The 23,631-nt window shown below is 34.5% G+C and overlaps 1 long non-coding RNA gene across 1 annotated transcript in view; it reads left to right on the top strand.

The window, feature by feature from the left end:
- LOC104855476 overlaps positions 1–6,483 on the top strand; it is a 40,209-nt gene extending 33,726 nt beyond the window's left edge. The window contains exon 3 of the long non-coding RNA XR_778410.2: positions 6,394–6,483. This is a non-coding gene — a long non-coding RNA (uncharacterized LOC104855476). The remainder of the gene's footprint in view (positions 1–6,393) is intronic.
- Positions 6,484–23,631: the final 17,148 nt, after the last annotated feature.

Below are 23,631 nucleotides of genomic sequence, written 5' to 3'. Positions count from 1 at the left end.
ATTGAGTGCTTACTTTTTGCTTTCAAACAGCTCTGTAAAACCTGAGATATCTTGATAGTGCATCTCACAATTATCTTTTGACATTGTAATTTGATAATGTTGCTTCATGGTCAATGAATCTATTACTGGCAAACCTGAATACAAGCAGAGTTAGAGATGATTCTAAATTATTGAATACTATGTTAAAAAACTTTACATATTTTAATTTTCAGGAAACTTAATGATGTATTATGAAAATTCTAGTTTAAAAGAATGCTTTGGCTTTGGCGAAATAATTTCAATGAATAAATAAAAACAATTGTAATTAGCCTATCGTCTCAGTTATTTATATGCAAATGTTGCTTCTCAAGTACTTGAGGTTACTTGAAAGTAATTTCTTCTTTGAATTAGTCATAAACTTTAAGTATTGTGCTCACAATGTTTTTGCTCTATTAATTTGCTTAACAAGCCATTTCTTCTTCCATAGCACAAAGGTAAACTTCTACACAATTAAAACATTTCCAGATTGTTTTAACCTCTATAAAGCTGAAAGAAGTGTAAACTTTAAATGTCAGAAGTAGACATTGGCTATCAAATGAACCTTTTTTATGTTTGCTCACTCAGGGATTAGTACTTAGCAATACTAAACAAAAAGAAAATAATAATCTTGCTTTTAAGACTGTGACACACAGGCAAAGGATGGTGTCCATCTTTAAATACCGTAAGACATCTTTCCAGCCAGTAGGTTTGGTCAGGGGAGAATCTGGTGACATACGGACTAGGGTAGAGGAACAAGTCCTGGGGAAAGCAGATTTCTGTTTTCACTTGTGACACTAGGGGCCTGTGGAGGATATGGGAGCTGCCAAGCAGAATCAGCTCCTGTGACAGATGCTCTCCATTTAAAGAGGTAAATGCAAAATGTAAGAGAAATAACTTTTCAGCACAAAAGCCTAGAGGCCCTTGAGGATAGATGATGCCAGAAAAATGTGAGATTATTGTGGCTGCCAGAGTATATTAATACTATAAATATAGATGATTTCCTGAGGAAAAGATCCTTGAAAATGAACCAAATGTATGATGCTGAATATCAAGTTAAACAGCCAAGACACGGATTGCCAGCAAAACATAGATTTCCTGCCCTTCCTTTCCCAGAGTGCCTGAATGTCTCATAAGCACCTGGGATTCAACTGGGTGCCAGACTGACTTCATTAATTTTTTCATACTTTCTTCTCTTTTTAGATTTTTCATCATCACTAATCTTATAGGCATTCTGTAACTCAAGGGTTGAATGATCAAGTTTATTCATTTGTTCAACAAATATTTATTAAATAACTCTAAAGTACAAGGCACTGTTGTAGCCATTTAGTATACACTAGTAAATAGAACAGATAAACATTGATGACCCACAGTGGAGGTAGGTAATGTAGGCAGTAAACAATAAGTACTACAAATGAAATTATATTGTGTGATAGAAATTCCTACAAAAAACAAGTAAGATCTCATAAGGAGGAGGGCTCAGGATTGTAGTGAGGGATGGTGACACAGAAGGGTGGCAATTTTAAATCGGGTGGTCAGGGTGAAATTGAGTAAAAGTCAAGTCTACTTTTGGTCTGTGTGTCTGCTCTCTCTCTCTCTCTCTCTCTCTCTCTCTCTCTCTCCCTCTCTCTCTCCTGTTTCCTGCTCTGCCCCTTCAATATCCTTTACATATTTCCACCTTTACAATTCCCATGCATAGCTGATTGTGTCATGTCATTTTACCTGAGTTATGGACAGGTGTCAAGCACATTCATGTGCAGTCTGACTGCTTCTCATAGAAAGTGCTTGCATCTCTGCTTCTCTGCCTCTGGACTTTCCCCAAAGCAATGCTTGACCAGCAGGGAAGCTTCCACATACCAAGGTTGAACATCATCCCTAGAAATAACCCTTACACAAAGAGAAACGGGAGTGGGTAAACAAGTATCCTCTTTCTACATTCCCTGGTGGAGAAAGGTTGAAGTGCACCCCAGACCACTCCTAATGAGCAGCTTCCCTATGTTGATGCACTGTTTGTTAGTATTCTGCTCATCACTGTATTGTTCTTTGCTCTCATGCTGTGCTTTATTCACTTTGTAAATAAGCTATCCACACCCAGGTCCTTTAGGAGAATCTAAATTCAGACTTTCATTTTGGAGCTTCTTGTTGTCTTATTAGATGTATTCATTGTATTATATGATTTGTGGGCATTTGCCTCTTTTACTGACTTGTCAGTTCCTTAATCTATATCCTAAAATTCCATATTACTAAACATAACTTTTGACCCTTAACCCCAAATAGTAAGACTATGTATTTCGGTGAAGGTGGCCTGCATTTAGTTAACTGATTACCTGGGTTCACATTTGGATTTGTCATGTAATAACTGAGTGAGCATTACTCTGTGCCTCTGAATTCTTGGAAAACTGTAAATTGGAGATATAAATTCCTTCCTTGAGATTTCTGAAGTTAATGTTATGCAAAGCTCTGAGTATGATATCCGTCATGTTAGCCACTCAGTGTAAGTCCTTTCCTGACTCTCTATGCCTTTCCCCCTCCTGCTAAATCTGATTCCTTAAAGAAAGGAACTGGAACAGGCAGAGTAGAATTTCACATCAGATTGAAATACTATCATGCTTAAACAGAGGCATTTTATCTGAGTAAGAGTATAACCATAAATTGATAGTTGTTTTTATCTTTCTCCTATTTCTTTTAATTAAATATATAATGAAGTTTTGAATTTGATACCTTATATGGAAAGTTTCCTATTATCTCTTTAACATGTCTGCTATAGTAGAAATGCACTGCCAACAAAATTGCTGTGGCCAACTAGTTACCTAGGGCAGATGTGAGTAAAAAGTAGTATCATATTATTTAAAGCACATGTTTGCCAACTAAAAATGTGTTAATCATTGGATACTCATATATTCTATTCTGCTTTATATTTTAAAAGAGTGTTTAAGGTTAGCAAAATAATTCTTCTAAATGTAATATTTTAAAATTGTAGCAAAATATCACTTAATCACTAATAACTGTTGGTTGTATGATAGTTTCAAAATATCAATTTAATAATCATTTATTGAATGTAAAACATTCTGTCTTGGGTGTTTAGAGCAAACCAGGAAGAGTAACTATAAGAGGAGATTTGGAATTGTAAATAAAAGTATAGAATGGGTCAAATCTATGTCATGAGAAAAAATGTGAATTTATTGCAGCATACCTTTCATAGAGAGAAAGTTAACCTCTGTTTCAGGTATCAATAAACCTTCAGCAGATGGTATTTCTGAGATAAAGGTTGTCCTGACAAAAAGTGTTGTCATGGAAAATAAAAGAACATTTTAAAACAAATTATGTTTGGTTCAGAAATGAAGCATGTAGAAGGTTTTAGATAAAGGGAAAGATGAATATGAGGGGGGTTATATTTAGTTAGCATTGATTAGGAATATTTTCAGCAGGAATATTTTCAATTCATTTAATATTTTAATTCATTTATTTTTCAATATTTTTCAACTGAAAATATTTCAAAAAGTTGAAAATATTTTTCAATATTTTCAGTTCATTTAAACAATAAGGAAAATATATTATTTTATCAACAGAAGGTATCTTGATTTTGGATGTGGAATACCCTCAAATTTGCTTAACTTAGTATTATAATGATATAACCAAGGAACCAATTGCTTTTCTTTTGATTATTATTGTTTCTACTAAAATTAAGGCATCGGCTTTGCCCTCTGCTAGCTCACCTCATGATGGCAAATTGGCTACTGAAGTTTGAGCCATCAAATGCAGACAACACATGGACTGGTGGAATAATAAGATCTATTTTCATATATGTACAGAAACTTTTTTTTGTGAACTTCTTTCCTTGAAGCAGGCTACCTCTCACATTCTGCAGGCCAGACTTTGGTCACATGCTCCTTCCTCAATCAGTTACTGGGAAAAAGGATAGTGTGTCCATACTGATTAAAGGAATTCATGTCACTAAATCATGCTGAAAAGAACCAAGTGCTGGGGGGAAAAGTTTTCATTCAGAAAGTAGTAGTTAATCAACAATCCTTGTGAAAGTTAGAATTCCCATGCATTCTGGCTTGTCTAGAAAACTTTAGTCATACTTACTGTCCCAATGTAATTAATAATGGTGGCCCATTTGTTTTCAAAAGTGTTCCTGTTTAGACAATAAATTATGTGGCTATAGCTAGACAGGCATAGTTAGATTTTTAATGATCAGAGTCTTAGAGCTATGATTTAGAGTGGTTAGTAATGTTATAAAAAATATCTGGGGTGGGAATAGGAAGAAAGATAAAGAGATTTTATAGAAATAGATTTGAAATTTGGCATCTGTTGATGTAAGATAGATGAACAAAGGAGGCTTACATATTTAAATTTATATGACAGAATAATATTGCACTAGTGGAAATAGTGAAGTTAGAAAAACTTAGAGGGTAGGATGGTAAATTCAGTTTTGACATGTTTTTAGTTCTGTTGAGAAAATTTGAGGGAATATCAAGGAGGGAGAGTAAGGATTTCACCATCCTTTGTGATAATTTGATTATCTATAATCCTTTGGTAGGCTCTCATGGGTCTTTTAACTCAGTTGGTATGGCTCAGTTGGCATGCCCCCAAAGCCTCATGTGGTCATAGGTGAAGCTTTTTCAGGGGTGGCTGGATCTAGGGTGCATGATGCTGGGATCAAGGATGTGATGCTGGGATTGATCCATGGTGTGATGCTCAGACTGAGGGTGTCAGTGCTACCCTCCCTAAGGGTGGGTCATTTGGATAAAACATAAGGGACAGAAAGAGGATTACTTGCTGCCTTTTGCCTTCTGCCTGCCATTAATTGTTTCTCCTCTTCAGTGCCCCTCTGCCATTCCACCTTACCTTGGAGTCAGCCAACTACAAACTGAAACCTCTCCAAACTGTGAACTACACTAAACTTTTCCTCCTTTAACTTTGTGTGTCAGCTATTTTGTCTTAGCAGTGAGCAAAGTAAGTAAGACATCAGTAGAAGTAAACAAAATTTCAATTTACTATCTAATGAACAAATAATTAGTGTCAGAATGTTCTAAGAGTTGAGGACTTAGTAAACTAACCAGTCTAAGTCCTCATTTTCTTGGAACAAATGGAGAAAATCACAGCAAACAAATAAATATGTTATTATGGCATATTTTGATTGAATGGTACAGAAGAAAAAATAAAGGTATGTTAGTGATCAGGGAAGACTCTTCCAATAAGGAGACACTTGAGCAAAAAAGCTGAAGGAAACAAATCTTCCAGATATTCAAGCAAAAATGTCCTAGTATAAGGGTAAGCAGGTGTAAAGGCTCTTATAGGAGGGCTCTTGCAACCCACAGCAGCAACAGTGAGGCCAATGTGTCTAGCACCCAGTGAATGCAGAGAACAATGAAGGGTAATGGCATTAGACAAGTAACCAGATACCAGATGGATAGATTTCTGGGTCTTAATGATCAAGGATTTCACTCTGAGTGAAGCAGACAAGCATGACTTTTTTTTTTTTTGGTGGTGGTGGGTGTTAATCCCAGGGCCCCATGCCTGCTAGGCAAATGCACCACTACTGAGCTGCAGCTCCAGCCCTTTTATTAAAATTTTATTTTGAGACAGGGTCTCAGGCTGGCTTTAAACTGTGATCCTCATGCCTCAGCCTCCCAAGTAGCAGGGATCATAGGTGTGTGCCAGCACCTTAGTGATGATGAGTGAAGAATAGATTTTTGGGAAGCAAGGGTTATATACTTTGAAATAGGGATGTGCCACTGGAGAGGTTGATAAATTGTAAGATTCAACAAATATTTTTCAGTACAATAAAAAGGATTTGCTAATGGATTGGAGATGAGCTATGTAAGCAAAAAAAAAAAAAAAAAAAAAAAAAAAAAAAAAAAGAAGAATTAAAAAAAAACTCCAAGATTTTGTTAGCACAGGGACTCTTGGAAATGCCTATTTGTAGGTGGATATGAAGCCAAATATTCAGTGTCAGAATATTAAATTTTAGATGTTCAGATTCTTATTGGAGTGAAGATGTTCACATGGAAATTGAATAGATGGAATTTGAAATTTGATAGAGAAGTTGAGACTAGAGATAAAGATTCTAAATTCATGAAAAGGTAAATGGTATTAAAAACCTTGGACCTGGATGAGATTCCCAGAAGTATAGATTGCAAATAAAAGGCCTAAGTATTAAGAAACTTGAGGTATTTCAAGGTTGAAAGATAAAAAAGATGTTTTTGCAAGTTAGGAAAACTGAAAAAGAAATGTTCTGAGTCAATGATATAATGATAAATGTTTAACAAATAACTCTTTAAAACTAAAATCCTTGATTTGTAGTGCCTGCCATTTTTTTGATGCAAATATTTTTACTGTGTCAATTTAAAGCTACTATTTACTCAATAACAGGTTGCAAAATTTCAAAAAATTAACTACTGGCTTTTGCAAAGTGGGCTCCAGTATACCACTGCCTGGGAATAAGCAAGATATTTCAAGGAAGATGATATGGTAAGTGATGTCAAATTCTACTAATAGTATGAACTAGAAAAAAATTTAAGGGGATTTAGCCCAGCGGTTCGGTGGCCTGCCTTGCAAGCACAAGGACCCGAGTTCAATCCCCGGTTCAAAAAAAAAAAAAAAAAAAAATTTAATAAGTGACCATTGGATTGGCAAAATGAAAATCAATTGATAGACTTGATCACAAATATAAACAGTGAAAAAGGAGCTAGAAGGGTGGTTTTATGAATGGAAAGTGAGCAATGTTGCTTAATAAGATGGTCAGTTAATGTTATAATTCCTCTCTGAGAAAGCTGTAATTGAGAAGTGAAACATCAACCACATAAAGAGCAAGAGGAAGAGAAATGTACAGAAAATGAAAGACCCTCTAAAGGGAATGAGTTTTGTAGCTTCAGGAGTTTGTGAGCAAGGTAGGGAATAGCTGAAGATGAGCTAAGAGATGTAAACAAGACTCTGATACTCTTTGTATGTCATCAAGCACACTCTATTCATCCTGTATGGAATGGGATTACATTGAAGAGTTTCAAACAGAAGAGTCTTATAATCTGAGTTTTTACAAAAGATTACTGGCTAATTGTAAAGAATGCTTTGGAGATAAGGGGAGAAATAAGAAAGTTTGGTGTCCTAGTGGATTATTTTAGGTATTCAGACAAGAGTTTAAGAGTGGTATAGTGTAGGGTGGTGGTAGGGAAGAAAGAGAGGAGACTAATTCACAAGTTGTAGGTGACAATATTTGCAGAGTATGAAAGATGAACAAGAAACAAGTACTATAGTAAATGATATTTAGATTTATGGCTTGAGGACTTGCATAAATGGTTGTACCACTTATTGAATCAAGATGGATAAAAGGGAAAAGTATATAGAATGTTTTGTATATTAAATGGATTTAAATATAAGGGAGCCAAAGACGATGTATTAGTCAGCTTTCTGAATACTGGGAAAAATTACCTGACACCCTCTACTTAAAGGAGTAAAGGTTACAATTTCAGAGGATTGAGTCCCTGGTTGGCTGTCTTTAATTCAGGAGCATTATGGAAGGGCCTGATGAAGCAAAGATATTTAGTTCTTGGTAGACAGGAGGCAGGGCCAGAAGACAGTGCCACAGAAGGAGACAAGGGCAAGCGACCAGATAAAGAACCTAAGTCACTCCTTCATGACCCACTCAGAAGTATGCTTCACTAATTCCCTGGGTGGCTCCAAGCCAATCAAGTTGACACAGTTAAACTTAATTATCACATCTAAAAAGATTTAGTCTGAAGACATACACTAGGGAAATGTTGACACATATATCATGTTTGAAGTCATGGAAGTAGATGAGACCATCTAGTGAAAGAGTGTAGAAAGACAAGAAGATGATACAATGGAAAAAGACAAAAGAGATCTGACTATGCAGAAGGAGAAAAATTAAGATAGTGGTATTTTAGATGCCAAGAAAGAAGAATATTTCATGAAGCAATAGTGCCTGTTGAAGGTCCAGTGAGAGCAGATACTGTGGAGATCATTGGAGACTTTATGAGAACGGTTTTAGAGAAACAATCAGGGTGGGGGGCAAGCAGAATTGAAGAGTGAATAGCTGGGAGAAAAAGTATGGAGCTAGTGAGTTCAAACTCTTGAAATAAGCTTGGCCAGAAAAGAGAACAAAGAAATGGGGAATAGGAAAAGAGGAGGTCAGAAAATATTGTTTAAGATGGGTTATGACAGTGTTCGCCTGCCAGTGGAAAAAGATCAGTAGAGAAGGAAAAACCGAAGATAAAGAAAGGGAAGAATAATCAGAAAAATACATTTGACAAAGTGTATGACAGACTGAGATGGAAAACTCACAAAGAAATTTCCTCAGTTGAATGTTGGGAGGGAGAAACCTTCCCTAGAGCTTCTGAAGGACAGGAGAAGGTGGGTTCAGAGTCAGGAAGGTTTCTTCGTTGGGTGATAGAAAGAACAAGGACTCTCTATGCTATGACTTATGATTTATCTGTGAAATGGGAAGTAAATCATCATCATAAAGTGGTTGACAGGTATGAAAAGCGATACAAATGAGTGTATGAGAAAAGAATAAAAAATAAACTTGTTGGAGAAATGTTGCGGAATTATAGCATGTTTAGTGAATGTATATTATAGGCTGATGCTGGGAGTGCTCATGATTTAAAGTGACACTAATGACATCAATTTCCCCAGTTGTGTGATTTTCTTGGTAATTTTCATTATAATGTTGTACTTAGAAATTTAAACTATGTCCTAAGTGTACATATCAAAAAAGTAAAATTTACAATGCTTACATGGGTAAAAATTATCAATTTTTATTTTATGAGCTCTTACTGAGCACCTGCTATTTAGACAGTAAATATTCTAAGACATTAAAGATTCAAAAACAGAAACCTGCTGTTAAAAACCCACAATACAGCACCCTGAAGATATCTGCAGAATAACTATAATCCACTCCTATTAGCATTTGACAATTTGTGGTCAAGCTCATGTAAACATAGCTTTATGTTGCATATGTGAGCTTGAATAATTCATAACAACTCCATGGTATTTATTTTCATCATTACCCAATGTAGCAACATTATTTGATATTTCAATCCTAAAATGCAAGGTAGAATTACTGATGTTCTATTCCTTTCCCTACACATTAGTATTGTATGTATTCATCTAAAATAATTGTCAAACCAGTCTGACATCTGATATTTTTCAAAAGTAAAATGCATGTCTTGCAAATTTAAATTCTAAATCCATGTATATATGTGTACATTCTACTTTAATAATATATAGAAGACACTATGCCAACGACTTAGAATACATTATCTCATTCAAACACATGAAAAATAGATGTCATTATTACTGTTTTTTCAAGATGAGGAAATTTAGTCTAACAAAACTGGTTGCTGGAGACCATGGCTTGTACCTAATGAATCTCAATAAAGCTTTAAATCTAAGGTGCTTTTGATAGATGTTTCTCTAATTCTATTTTTGGTAAATATTTTTAGGAGTTATATTTTCCCATTAAGTTTATTGGTACTTTTAAAGCAAACAATATATTTGCATTTATCATTGGGATCTTGTACCATTACATGATGTCTTGGTTCTTATTTTTTCCTCATCTTCCTGCCCTCCTTTCACCCCCTTCACCCTATCCTGTTTATAAAGACTTTGTTTCCATTTTTTCCTTTTTTCACATCTTTTCTTTTTCCTTATTTCCTTTTCCCTCCCCTTCCCATTTCCCCTTTAGCTATTTTCTTCCTGTTTTACATATCAATTATACCATTAGAACCTTATTTACACTTTTAGAGGAGTTATTTTTAGTATTCTAATTTTTTGAAAATAATTTTATTGTACTCTTTTGATATATACAATGATCACACTTATCATAGAGAATGTGTGCCTTTACATAATATATCTTTATTCTTCTTTTTCCCCAATCCTCTCCCCACCTTTCAACTCCTCTGCCCTCCTTATTTACAAAAACTTTGTTTCCATTTTCCCTTCTATCCTTTGTCCTTTGCATTCCTTTCTTTCCCCCTTCCCCTTCCTTGTTGCCCTTTCCGTTTGAACATTTTCTTCTTATTTATCAATATCTATTATACATTTCGGTCCTCATTTACCCTTTTGGTTTCTCACACCAGAGAAGCAATGTGATTAAATATTCTAATGTTATGACTTATAATTCGATTTCTCTATCACTGCCAAGATAGGAAGAGCATTTTTGTATATCTGAGAATACTGAGGCTTTAGATATTTCCACTAGAAAAGTTTGCCATGTTGTCTTTAACTACATTTCTATATTGCTGTTCATCCTCATCAGCTGGAGTTTATTGTGCACTCTCCCTTAGATTTCTGAGGTCAAACATCCCACTTTAATCCTCCATTTATCTCCATCTCCTAGTTCAGTGTCTGGGACAGAGTTTGAGCTCAAAAAGATGTGTTTATTGGAATCAAAGTCTGAAAATGATATCCTGAGCATTTTCCTAGAAGATGCTGTGGTGAGAATTTGAGTGGTCATGGCTCTAGCTTGGGATGCAGTCTTCTTTCATTAATATTCAGATCAGGCTTTGTTGAGCAGCAATGGTCTAGCACAGGCAGACCGTGTCTTTCACTTTTACCTATAGTAGGTGATTGCACCTACAAGTACTATACTTGCACTTACAATGTATTTTCCTCCTTGGCTCAATATAAGATCTAAATGAGAAAATATTTATGTGTATTATAAAATATTCTGGAAGTCTACTTACTATAAAGAAAATGTTGAACAATTGTTATGTATTAATATCACAATTATTTTACACGATCTCTTTGAAGTCAGGAGTTGTGCCTTGTTAATATTTATATCCCTGGTGACAAATCTGAGTCCAACATAGGTAAGTGAATCAAGAAAGAATGTGATAGCATTTTAAAAGGTGATAGTATTTTTCTCTTTTGAGGCATAAACAGATTTTCTAGTCATTTATTGAAATCATAGAGAAAATTCTGCAAGAATGATTAATTACAAAGTACAGATTTGTATGTTTAGTTATTAACTACATTTAACCCAAATGATGTTTTAAACCACCACTTGTAAATGACAGTGCAAGTAGTCATTCTCATTATAAACTAATTTGAAAAGGTAATTTTCCAATTAATAAACAGACACCAATGTAAGTGTGCTATTGTGATAAAGTAATTAAAAAAGCTGTGGACAATTTTGGAAAGAAAACAAAGAATTTTGTTAGTGGCAAGACCTGATAAAAAAATCTGATGGACTAAACTAGAGAAATTGACAAGCACAATTCCCCATGTAAGAACATGTGTTACTGATGATGAAATTCAGAAATAACCAGAATAGAAGTTGTGAAATTCATAGTGAATGCCTGTAGGGTAAAATTAATTTCTTTATATCACAGTTTAAAGGCAAACAAAAGGAAATTGCTTATGCCAGATGGGATAGGAAAGGCATTGTGAATAACAATGAGCATCTCTTTTCTGCTTACAAATATTTGAATTAAGATGATACTAGTGGATCTGGTTAATAGAAAAACAGTATCAATGGTTGCACCACTTTTAGAGATTTTTCTCATTCTTTCTAAATGGACTTTGTCAACACAACAAAGTACTTCAAGCAATATATTAAGCATGACACTTACTATCCCAGCATTGTTTATTATCCCTGAATTACTGTTTTGGGCAAAACAGGAAAAGATTATGGATAGAGGACAGCTGTACAGTCAGAGAACCACTGTGTAGCTTGTCTTTAGGCTTTACAACTGGCAGAAGGAAGCTAGGCAGGTCACCATGTCCCTAAGGGGTAGTTTCTTCATTAGTAAGATGAAAACAGATAAGACTTCCCTTCCATCCACTAGTTCTGTGAGGATTTAATGAGGTAATAAAGGTGGATATTTCTTGTAAACCATAAAACACAAGCATATAAACTTTTGACTTTGTGTTGTTTCTGGAAATTATTTCTAATTTTGTGCTATATTTTATGAGATCTGTGAGTTCGCAGCTGCTGGCTATCTTCCTGTAATCTCAGGCATTTTTATGCATAACATTTCAAATCTAATCATGGAGGGTGCAGTTGATGGTGATCTCTCTTTGCTCTAAGGACCTATAATAGTTATTTAGCACTTATCATTGCCTCTATTTATCTTTATGTCCATTTGCCCTATCCAATTGGCTGTAACATGAACTCTTGAATATTAACACTAATTCTAACCGTGCTACTAATAATAGCTAACACTTATTGTTTATTATATGCCAGTCCTTGGGCTGAGCGTTTCAAATTCACTTTCAAATTTACCCATATGTAGAGAATTCATCATTTTTTTCCAGTAAAGGCACATCAGGCATCTGTTATATAATGTGCATTAGCAGTTTACACCCAGCATTTCCTACAATCCAAAAAAATGAGAGAATAAAAGATGTAGAAATCCAAATTTATATAGTGTAAACATTTATCCTACTATTTAATTCAATGAATTTTGTGGTACAGTAAAAGAGTGAGATGGAAGAAGTTAATCTGTTTTTTCCCTAGATCAAGTTAGTTGATCTTATATAAGTAAGAATCTAGCTGTGGAGAATATAATGTATAAAGACAGATATTTGGGGTAGAATAGACACTGTAAATGCAGCTAAACTGAAGAAAGTTTTGATGGAGAAAAAACAGGTTTGCATTAGACTTTTTAAGAGAGGGCATAGTAGTCTCTGATATAAAAACTTACAGGAATTTTCAAGGATAACTTGAATCTATGTAGTTTTTGGCATATATGAAGTGATAAATAAAGACATAAGTTGAAAAGTAAAAGTAAAAAGGGACTTTAAAAGTAGAAGAGTAGAGAGAGGAATTTAAGTTGTTCGCCAGGATATTAGAGTCAAAGAGGAAATTAATACCAACCCTATTATCACTGTAGCTAGCATCCTGTTAACCACTGGCATAGAATCTGCAGACTTGCTTATCTTTGCTATACTTGGCTAACTCTAAATATAAATATTCAGTCAGAAAAAAAATTCAGTCAATATGTGCAGGTATGACTATATATAAATTGTTGGTTTGAGCAGAGAGGGGAATGTGTGAAATGGTTAATTGTATGGTATAATGGAAATGTAAGTGAATTAGGGAAATATTATGTAAGTTTACCTAGAAATGGTAAAAATCTGTCATGCACTTGTTATTTAATGTATGAGGTGATAGATCAGTATAATTGTGCTTTTTTTCATAATATCTGTTTAAGTGCAGAGGAAGTAGGTAGAGGGATAATACTTTTTAGAAAAGATGAGGGGAAAAGGAGGTGAGGACTTATGCAAAGGGGTTATTTTAGTGCAGAGCCATGAAATAATAGCTAGTAAGAAGAAAGTGAACATGTGGGTGGGGTGTGAACACTGCAGTGATAAAGTCAGATTACTGTAGTGTAAATCTTGATGTAGTCGGATGATCTTGGAGTATAAAGAATTCGGCAACAGTTTATCCTTGAATAGGATGCTAGACATAAAAAGTTGGAGGTTATCTTCCAAAAATTGGTAATGACAAGAGGTAGGGTGTGATCAATGACAATAGGTGGTTTAGGTTGGGTACATGAAAAATGTCTGCTGTTATGAGTATGATTGTATTACTCCAACACTTCCCCATAGAGATAAACTTTGGTGAGTCATAAAACGTTTTAACTGACTGACTGTTTGGGATCTGGAGTAAACATTTCACATTAATCACTAAAGTACAAATTAACACCTTATACCAATCTTATCTATCATCAGTGACAGTGTGTCTGTCCATTGGCATAGGAAACAGATTGTAACATGAATATTCAGGTCTGATTCTCTTTGTTATACCTTCCCTAAACTAATGGCTGCTATTTAGTCACTATCTACAGGTATGATCATATCAGTTTTTAAAGTAAATAAATCATTATATTTTCTTTGATAAATTATTGCTATCTCAATTTCTCCATACCCACTGGCTTAACTAACCAAAATCTTCCTGTGGGACTATTCTGAATCTCCCCAAGGTTCAAGCAAGGCTTACAATCTGGCCTCAAGAAAGCTTCTAAGACTTAATCCAAACTTTTTTTTTTTTGCTTGTGTGCTGTCTGCTTTGATTGAAGAATCAACTTCCACCAACCCAGATAGAAGCTTCTCATTCTTTTGGCCTCTTCATTACCACCCTTTTTCACTATGGCTCTTTGCTTCTTTCTTATCAACCCAGATATCCCATTCTGTTTTATATACTACCATGTACTTTTGTGCATCTTCAATTTTATTGAGGATATTAAGAGTGTCAGGCAAGAACTTCCTCTGTAATCTTCAAATTTATGACTTTAGAACTCACATCTGAAACCTTTTTTATTCTTATAGACTTCTATTTGAACAGTATTTCTACTTAAAATTGAAACCTCAATCATTTCCTAACTCTTCAGTAATCTTGTGAAATTAATTGTTTTCCTTCTACCAGTTTGCATCCTGCAACAAATACACATTCAGAATTCTTCTATATTAAATAAAAAGACCCTCCCTTTATTACACAGTGCTCACAGGGCTATTTCTCACCTTGGCTTTATAGCCAAACTTTTTGAAAATTAATTGCTTTTCATTTATGAACTGGCTTCCTCACCTACCAGTTCAATCCAACTCACTTGTGTTAGTCACTTCCATTGCTGGTATAAAGTAGCCAACATCCACAATTTAAAAGATCAGAGGTTTATTTTGGTTCAGATTCAGTGGGTTCAGTCCATGGTGGGCTGACTCTAACACAGAAACAACATGATGGGAGGAAAGTCCATGCCAGAGGAAAGTTGTTCATGTCATTGTAGCCAAGAGCAATGAGAGGGGAGGGGAACTGGGAACAAACACCTTTCAGGTGATGTACGTGGTGAACTGCCTCTTCCATCCAGAACACACCTGCTAATAGCACATTTGGCTATGAACTTATCAATATTCTAATCTGCTAATGAGTATAGCACTCCCCTGATCCAGCACCTTCCCAAAGCCCTACTTTTGAAAATGTGAATTTTGTGGAACATTTTAGATATAAACCATAACATTCTGTCATGAGACCATAAGGCTTATGTCTATCTCATTATGGAAAATGCCTTTATTCTACTAATAAAGTCACCAAAGTCCTAACAGTTCAAATACTACTAAGAAGTCCAAGTACAGAGCATCCTCTGAGGCTCAATGCAAACTCTATTTTTTGCATTAAGTTTATTGGTACATTTTAGGTATAAAATACAGTTATATTCATCATTGGAATGTTGTATCTTTACATGATATATCTTGGTTTTTATTTTTTCCCATTCCCCTGCCCTCCTTGCACTCCCTCCACACTTCCCTTTTTACAAAGACTTTTTCCTTTTTACACATTTTTTTCCTTTTCCTTTCTTTCATTTCCCCTACGCTCCCAATTCTACTCCTTTAAACACATTCTTACTATTTCAATTATCAATTATACATTTTGATCCTTATTTACGCTTTTAGATTTTCACACCAGAGAAACTATTCTGTATTTACATGCATGTCCTATTTATTTCACTTAAGAGTATGGCCTCAATGATCATCCATTTAGCTATAAATATCTAGTTTCTCATTCTTCATGGCTGAGTAGTGCTCCATTTTGTTAAAAACAAACAAACAAACACACACATGTTCTTTATCCAGTCTCCAGGTCATGGGCAATTAGGGTGTTTCCAAGTTTTAGCTATAACAAACTGTGCCATTCTAAGCATGTGTGCACATATATTTCTGTGGTATGATGCTTTTTAGTCTTTTGGGAAGATACCCAGCAGAGGAATAGCTGGTTAAAATGGGACCTCTAATCCTAGTTGTTTGAGGTATCTCCACATTAACTTCCACAGTGGTTACACTAGTCTGCACTTCCCCCAACAATGCAGAAGGATTCCTTTCTTCCCACAACCCTGCCAACATTTGTTATTGATTGATTTCTTGATAGCAGCCATTCTTTCTAGAGTGAGATGGAATTTCAGTGTTTTTTTCATCTGCATCTCTCAGATGACCAGTGAAGTTGAACTTTTTTTTATGTTTTTATTTGCTGCTTTCACTTCTTTGTCTGAGAAATGACAGTTCATTTCAGATGCCCTTTTTTGAATTGGGTCTTTATTTTTTTGTTTGTTTGTTTTTTTGGTATTTTCAAGATAGGATCTCACTCTGCAGTTCAGATTGACCTAGAACTCACTATGTAGTCCAGGCTGGTCTTGGACTCACAGCAATCCTCCTGCCTCAGCCTCCTGAGTGCTGGGATTACAGGCATGCATCACTATGCCTGGCTTGAATTGGGTCTTTATATTTGGGACATCTGATTTTTGAGTTCTTTATATGTTTTAGATAATAGATGTTTGTCTGTGGAGCACCTGGTAATTTTTTTTCCCACATCGTAGGTTGTCTCTTCGTTCTGTTGGCGGTTTCTCTTGCAGTGAAGAAGCTTTTTAATATGATGAGATCCCAGTAGATTCATTGTGCTAGTTCCTATGCTACTGAAGATTTGTTCCTAAAGTCTTTTCCTATGCCACTGTCTTCAAGAGTTCTGCCTAACTCGTCTTTCAGGAAATTTAAAGTTTCTGTTTTAATACTTATATTTTTAATCCACTTGGATTTTAGTTTTGTGCATGGTGAAAGATAGGGATCTAGTTTTAATCTTTGATAGGTTGAAATCCAATTTTTCCAACACCATTTATTAAAGAGGCTCTTTCCTCCAGTGAAGGTGGTTTGGCTCCTTTTTCAAAGATGAGCTGTCTATGTCTGGAGTTTTTTCTGTGTCTTCTAATCTATTCCACTGATCCTTGGGTCAGTTTCTTTGCAATAGTATGCTGTCTGTATCACAGAAGCTTTGTAGTATAGTTTCAGGTTGTGGACTGTGATACCCTTGCCATGTCTCTGTTGCCTAGAATAGCTTTTGCTATTCTAAGTCTCTTCTGGTTCCAAATGCATCTTTGGTTTGTTTTCTCTAGTTCTGTGAAATATACTGTTGGGGTTTTAATCAGGATTGCATTGAATATAGATACCAGTTTTGAAGTATGACCATTTTCACTATATTAATTCTTCTTACCCAGGAACAGGAGATGTCTTTCCATTTTCCTATATCCTTTTGTTCTCTTTTTTAAGAGTACTGTAGTTTTCAATACAGAGGTCTTTTGCTTCCTCCATTAGATTGATTCCTAGATATTTCAATTTCTGGGTTCTATTCTGAAAGGAATTGTTTCCTTAATTTCTCTTTCAGTGAGTCTGTTATTCATGTACAAGAGGGCTATTGATTTTTGAGTGTTGACCTTCTTGTATCCAGCTACTTTACTGAATTTGGTGATCAAGTCTAGAAGACTTTTGGTGGAGTTCCTCATGTCTTTTATACAGAGTACCATGTTGTCTGCAAATAATGACAATTTGACTTCTTTTTTTTCCCTATCTTTATTCCTTTTATTAGTTTCTCTTGTCTAATTGCTGTGGCTAATGTTTCCAGAACTATACTGAACAGGAGTGGTGATTGTGGAGATCCTTGTCCTTTTATTGATTTTAGCATGAAGGATTTTAGATTTTGACCGTTTAGTATTATGTTGGCTGTTGGTTTTTCATAGATAGCCTTTATCAGGTTGAGATAAAGGCCATCTATTCCAGTTTTCTATTGGGTTTTTAATCATGAATGGGAATTTAATCTTGTTGAATGCTTTTTTTGCATCTATTGAGATGATCATATGGCTTTTTTCCTTGGTTCTTTTTTTTTTGAGACAGGTTCTCACTATGTAGTTGAGACTGACCTGGAACTCACTATATAGTCCAGGCTTGTCTCGAATTCACAGCAATCCTCCACATCAGCCTCCCTAATGCTGGGATTACAGGTGTGTGCCAGCATGACTGGCCTTTCCTTGGTTCTTTTAATATATTGTGTTACATTTATTGATTTATGTATGCAGAACTGTTCTGGCATACTGGGATAAATGGGACTTGATCAGAGTTTGTGATCTTGATGACCCTCTGTATTCTGTTCAACAATCAATCTTATTGATAATTTTTGCACATATGTTCATTAGGGAAATTTGCCTGCATTTCTCTTTTTTGTTTGGGTCTCTCTCTGCTTTTGGAATCAAAGTACCACATGCTTTCAGGAATGAATTTGGAAGTATTGCCTCTCAATTTCATTGAAGAGTTTAAAGAATAGTGGCAATAGTTCTCTAAATATCTTTTAGAATTCAGCAGTGAAGCCATCAGGACGTGGGCTTTTTTTTTCTTTGGTAAATTTTTAATTACATTTTTAGTTTCACTGATTATAACTGGGTTTTTTAGAGTTTTTATATCTTCTTCATTCGACTTTGATAATGCATATATATCTAGGAATCTGTCCATTTCTTCTGTGTTTTCTATTTTATTAGAGTACAGGTTTTCAAAGTAGGTATTAATGATCCTCTGGATTTATGTTGGATGTGTTTTTACTTCCCTTTTTTTCATTCTGATTGCATGGATTTGATAATTTTCTTTCTTTTTTGTCTTTGATAAGGCTTTACCAAATTTATTTATTCTTTTGGAAAGCCAACTCTTTGATTTGTTGATTTTTTGGTATCATTCACTTAGTCTCCAGTGCACTGATTTCTGCTCCGATCTTTATAATTTCCTCCCTTGTATGAGCTTTGGGTTTGTCTTGCTCTTCTTTTTCCAGGTGCTTAAGGTTCAGCATTAGGTTATTTGAACTTGCTCTATTTTCCTAGTATGGGTATTCACTCTTCTAAATTTCCTTCATCAAAATGCTTTCATTGTATCACATAGATTCCTGTATATTGTATTGGCATTATCATTTAATTGTCTAATTTCATTTTTAATCTCCTCTGTGACTGATTGGTTGTTTAGGCGTTTGGTATTCAATTTCCATGTGTTTGTGAAGTTCTTGGGGTTTCTTATGCTATTGACCTCCAGTTTAATTGTATTATGGTCTGATAATATACATGGGGTAACTTCAGTTGCTTTGCATTTACTTAAACATGTACAATGAGCTAGCATGTGGTCTATTTTCGAGAATAACCCATGCGTAGCCAAAATGAATATATATTCTGATTTTGTGAGGTGGATCAATCTGTAGCTATCTATTATGTACATTTGTTCAAAAGCTTGGTTCAGTTCTAGTATTTTGTTGTTGAGTTTTTGTAAGGTGATCTATTTGAGACAGTGGGGTATTGAGGTACTCCACTATAATTGTATTAGTGCTTATTTGGTTTTTCATGTGCATTAAAATTTTTTATAGTTGGGGCATTAGTATTTGGTGCATATATATTTATGATTATCATCTCTTCCTCTTGGATTGTTCCCTTTCCAAGGATATAGTGACCTTCTTTGTCTCTCTTAATTAGTTTTTGTTAAAATCTACTTTGTCTGCAAATAAAATAGATACCTGTGCTTTTTTCCAGGCTCCTGTTGCATGGAGAACTGTTTTCCATCTTTTTACTTTCAGTCTATTAATTTCTTTTTGAAGTAAGTGTGTTTCTTGTATACAGCATATTCTTAGATTTTGCTTCTTAATCCATTCTGCCAGTCTGTTTCTTTTGATTGGTGAATTGGGACCATTAACATTGATGTTTATCACTGATATGTGTTGACTTATTTTTGTCATTTTATTTTCCTGCTGTCTGCTCTTTTATTTTTAATTTTTTTACCCTCTCCCTTTAATTTCTGGCCTTGCCTGGTGGATTGGCTCTGTTGGGCCTCATGGTGTCATGAGCTTCATTGTCTTTTTGTAGGTTATTGTTTAGAAATGTTTGGAATGCTGGTTAGGTATTTGGGAAATTTCTCAGGTGTTCTTGTCATGGACGTATCTTATTTATCCATCAGTTTTGAAACATAGTTTTACAGGATACATTGATCTAGGTTGGAGGTTGTTTTCTTTTAGAGCTTGAAATACCTCACTCCAGGCTCTCCTTGACTTGAAGGTTTGTATTGAAAAATCTGATGTAATTGTGATGGGCTTTCCTTTGTAGGTGATTTGTTTCTTTTCTCTAACTGCTTGTAGTATTTTGTTGTTTTGTTGGGTTTCCAGTATCTTGATTATTATATGTCTAGGTGTAGATTTTTTTTTTATCATGACTAGTTGGAGTCTTATATGCCTCATTTATCTGTATGTCAAATTCTTTTCCTCTCTTTGGGAAGTTTTCTGTCATTAATTAATTAATAGGACACACATGGGTAAATGCCAAATAGTTTCTCTGGTGTGATAAGCTAAAAGTGTAGTTAAGAAACAAAATGTATAATTGATATTATGTAATAGGAAAAAGTCTAAAGGTGTAGGGGAAGTGGCAGGTGTAGGGGAAAGATAAGAAGGGAAAAGAAAAAATAAGCAGAAAGAAAAAAATAAGAGAAAAGGAAAAAAATGGATCCAAAGTCTTTATAAATAGGGAAGAGTGGAGTGGGTGAAGGGAGGAGAGGGGAATGGGGAAAAAAACAAGAACCAAGATACATCATTTAGAGGCACAAGATCCCAATGATGAATGTAACTGAATTGTGTACCTAAAATGTACCAATTAAGAAAAAATAAATGATATTTCAAGTATTTTATATGTAATGCTTTCATGAAAGAATAGCAACTTAACTACATTTAATATTATATTTAATAATTCATGTGAAAGAATACCCAAAATCTGAATGTCCTAACTAATCACACCAATACTTTAGAGTCTAAATTAGAATTGTGGAGAGAATAAAGTGCTAAAGAAACAAGAGCATTTCCTATACAGACATAGTATTAATTATATTAATGAATCTTGTAATGGCCTCAACATAAATGTTAAAACCTCAAATAATTCCTTCTCACATCTAAAGAAATTTAAACTTTTATAATTAAATAGACTTTGACTACCAAAATATTATTTGATACTAAGCAGACTAACAGAAAAATCTGACTATTCAGGAGAAATAGAAGATATTTCTTTCTTATAACTTCTAAAATAGGTAGTTTTTGTATTCCCAGAAAAATGATGGATTTGGTGAAAATAAGTACTAATTGTATTTTTTGAAATCCATTTTTTTCTTTTAACCTGGTAATAGAAACTCCAATTTTTAACTTGTGGAAAAAGTTTATGGCTTTGGGCCTCTGTTACATTTAAACTTGGCCATGAAACATAATAGAGTACAATTTCAGGGAAATTTGACTTTTGAAAGAATGCAAGCCTTCTTAAGGCCTTTTCTTTCTCACAAAGAACAGTTAGAATAAGGGCTTGGTGAAGGAACTTACGGGAAACTATGCGAATATGTCAAATGGACCAGGGTCACCAGTAGTTACAAGGCTGTAATGCTAGAAGAGTCCCACTTGCTTGAGCTTTTATGCATGAGGGAATTGTCCTGTTTTAAGTTACTGTTATTCTGTTTTTTAATATTATCTCAGCAAGACCTATTTCTAATTGATGATCTTCATTTATAAGCTAGTGGTTCCTTCTTATTCTCTTCCACTTACTTGTTTCTCTCCCCATCTTTACCTCTCTAATCTTATTTTACTCATTATTTTTCTTTTGCCCATTTGTTCTTTTCTCACTCCTTAAATATCAATTGTTTTTGTTGAGTCATTCCAAGCAATAAGAGTTCAAAGATATATGTTTTGTGTTTCTTGTTCTTTTTAAAGTGAGCAAGTATAAGAGTTAGCATTTATTTTTCTTAACAACAGTTAAGAAATAAATATCCCATCACATGAATTTTCTTTTTCCTTGCCTCTGCTACACTACTGAAGGATTTTACCCTCGAGTGAGTTTGTTTCATGATTAACCAGTGTTTTTCCATTCTGCTTAAGGTCATACAGAGGTTATGTTTATGCCCTTACACACTGCAACAAATCAATGGTTTCTGAAGTTTGTAACTGAATACTCTCCTGCCTCAAGGGTCTGCTCTGGAGAGTGGAACTCTTAAATGTGAGTCATGATATGGAAATGGCAAGTCTTGTTAAAAATAAAAATAAAACTCCACTGCTGGGAGTTTTGTGTTCGTTTTTAGAAATTCATTCTTTTTTCCAAAAATTTTATAAAGACCAAGTCTTTGATCGTTGGTCATATATCACAGGTTTTCACTAAGAAGTGCCTGGAAAATGTAACTTTATTAATTCAAATACATTAAATTGTCATTTTAAAATATTCAAGTGCATAAGCAGAATGTAATAAAGCAGAGTACTTAATATCATCCCCCGAATACTTAGCAGTTATTCTAGAAATAGCCCTTATTCCTGTTTTGCATCTTTATTATAAGACATGTGCTGTATTAAACCTAATTGTACAGGGACCTCTTTATAGAACAGGATTTTATGTTCTCTCTTAATTTTCTAAACAATTTTCTATTCTTTTTCCTTTGGTAATTAATTTGGTACAAATTCTCATTTGATATTTTTGAAGATATGAGTGAAACTCTTGATCTCTTTAGAAAAGATTAAAACACTTTATCCATTATTCTAGAGGGCTTACTTTAAAATGATTATGGGGTTTGGTTTGTAACAAGGCTGGCTATAACTGAGAAATCCACTTAGTTGTATAAAATGATGGTTTCATTCTATAAAATGACTAGATTCTGGTGGATGTGCATGTGTGTGTGTGTGTGTGTGTGTGTGTGTGTGTGTGTGTGTGTGTGTGTGTGTGTGTGTGTATCTGTGTATCTGTCCAGTCATCTAACCGTTAAACCTATTACTCAAACTTTTACGCTAAATTTTTCTTCTTTTGTGCATTTCAGGACAAACTAGCTAATCCAAATTTTGGATTAAATGGATTTGAAATCCATTTAGATAGGGATTTTAAAAAAAAACAATAGCAATAGTATGCTGTTCTGAAAGTATAGTATATTACAATATACTATAAAATTCAAGGCAAGCTCTTTAAAGGCTTATCCTTGTCTCCAGAGTTTATATGATTTCGAAAATACTGGAACGTATTGATACATCCACTCCAAACATTTGTTGTAGAAAAAGCACAGGAGCACACACTCAGTAAATGTTTAAAACCCTACATTAGCAGGGGTGAAACTTTTAGAGATGGAATACCCTAATTGCAGCCCAAAACCCACTTATTTATCTCAAAGTGCCAACACTGAAATTAAACCTGAATATCTGATGCCCTGCTGCTGGGATATGCTGAGGTGACTTGGCTCACGTGCCCACAGAGAAGGCTCTGCATGCCCACTGAAGGATGCGTGCCGTGGGTTCAATACCGCTGCCCTATGTGAATTAATTTTCTTTGGATTTCCTTTGTATTATTATGACTCCTCTCTGCTGACTCCTAATTTCATAGCTTTGTTCATTTGACCTAATTATGATGATAATAATGGGAAAAATGAGAATTATAAGTTCTTTAATATTTTCTCCACTCATCTGAATAGAAAGTAGAATGTAAGAACAAAAACAAAGCACAACAAAGATTAACATAAGACTCTTATGATACAAAGTTGTTGTAAGATTACAGTTTAGCTATCAAGCAAATCTCCCTTAGAATAAATATTAGTATATATATATATTTTTTAAAAGGTTAAATGCTCTTTAATGATTATTTCCCAGGTCACAGTATTTTTATAATTCTCTAAATTATCAGTAATATATATATATTTTTAATTTTATTGAGTTTATTGGTACATTTTAGGGATACAGTACAGTTACATTCATTGTTGGGATCATGTACCTCTACATGGCAAGTCTTGATTCTCATTTTTTCGCCTTACCTCTGC

This window comes from Fukomys damarensis, unplaced genomic scaffold, assembly GCF_012274545.1.
Source record: "Fukomys damarensis isolate Sample0158 unplaced genomic scaffold, DMR_v1.0_HiC HiC_scaffold_36, whole genome shotgun sequence".
NCBI lineage: Eukaryota > Metazoa > Chordata > Mammalia > Rodentia > Bathyergidae > Fukomys > Fukomys damarensis.
This window is presented reverse-complemented; position numbering and strand designations above follow the sequence as displayed.